Below are 1586 nucleotides of genomic sequence, written 5' to 3'. Positions count from 1 at the left end.
TGCTTTCTGGCTTGCTCCAATTCTTCTTACTCAGCCAGATTATACAGGACACCTCGGGCCACCTGGCCTAACTGGGACTGCCCACAGTGAGCTTGGCCCTCCTCAATCCAAGTCTCATGTGATGGGGGAAATTCCTCATTTGTAGTTCCCTGTTTTGTTCAGGTGGTTATAGTTCCTGTCAATTTGACAAAGAATCATCCAGGACAATGTTTTTAACTTACCACCCCACTTTCAAATGTTTCTCCGCTGTATGAATGCACAAGACCATGAGTGACAGCTTTACAAAACAAAATTTCTTACAGAATGTATACAGGAAAAAAATTATAGCATTTTCTTTATATTCTTTCCACTATTTGGGCATAAGTATGCTATTTAGCTATAGGCAGGAGGATCTCTGCATTTGAGGCCAGCCTGGTCTAGGGAATTTATTCCAGAAATAGCCAGGGCTACAAAGAGAAATAAACCTTATTTCAAACAAACTAAGAATCAAACCAAGCAACCAAAACAAAGAAAACAAAGCAACAAACCCATAAACAGACACACAAACACTCACATACACATACACACACACACACACACACACACACACACACACACACACACCACACTCCAAAACCAACTCTCCCACTTCCGCACTCATAAAAGGAACCAAAGAAACCAAACAAAAAACCCTAGCACACCTTGTGAAGTCATAACAAATAGCAACAGGGACAAATATAACAAGGCACACTGTTCTCAAGACGTAAGTCTACTCAGACATTCTGATTCTGAGTAGAATGAAAGTTTTCTCAGGTTTCCTTCTCTTAACCCTACTATTAATAAATAAATAAATAAATAAATAAATAAATGTTGAATAACATTTTTTTTTTAAAAGTGACTCCCAACTTGTTAATGGTGGCTCACAACTGTGATTATTTTAAAATAGAAACTAGCTGGCTTGTCAAGTTCCACTATCCCATAAATATATTATACCTTTAATGTCTAAGACCTTGCGTAATTCTTATGCAAGTCTTTTACTTTTACCAGGAACGAAATTTGTTTACACAGAGCTGTCACCTCCATCCACCTCCAATACATTTCCAGAACACGACGATGACCTGGCGCCTTTTCTTCTATTCCTTTACATCAGCTCCGTTTAAACAAGCCATTCAAGAAAGATTTCGAGCTGGGAGTCCAGCCCAAGGGGAACAGACACTAACCACTTCCTTACAGTAAAATCAAGTGAACTTCCTGTTCTTGTGTGCTGCTTAGCTCAGTTCAAATTCAGGCAGGAGCTCTTTCTTCTCTGTCCCTTCCTCCTCCTCCTCTTCTTCCTCATCTCCCTTTCCCCCGCTTTTTTTCTTTTGAGACAGAGAGGGTCTCAAGGAACTCCTGCTGTCATGGAGCTCTTTCTTGAGACTAGGCCAGTAGGCCATTCCTAGAGATCTGCCTGCCTCCCAAGTGCTGGGGTTAAACCAGGTGGTGGTGGCCTGCCCACGCCTTTAATCCCAGCACTTGGGAGGCAGAGGCAGGCGGATTTCTGAGTTCGAGGCTTGGTTTACAGAGTTCCAGGACAGCCAAGGCTACACAGAGAAACCCTGTCTCAA

This window comes from Mastomys coucha, unplaced genomic scaffold, assembly GCF_008632895.1.
Source record: "Mastomys coucha isolate ucsf_1 unplaced genomic scaffold, UCSF_Mcou_1 pScaffold7, whole genome shotgun sequence".
NCBI classification, from domain to species: Eukaryota; Metazoa; Chordata; class Mammalia; order Rodentia; family Muridae; genus Mastomys; species Mastomys coucha.
Note: the sequence above shows the minus strand (reverse complement) of the source record.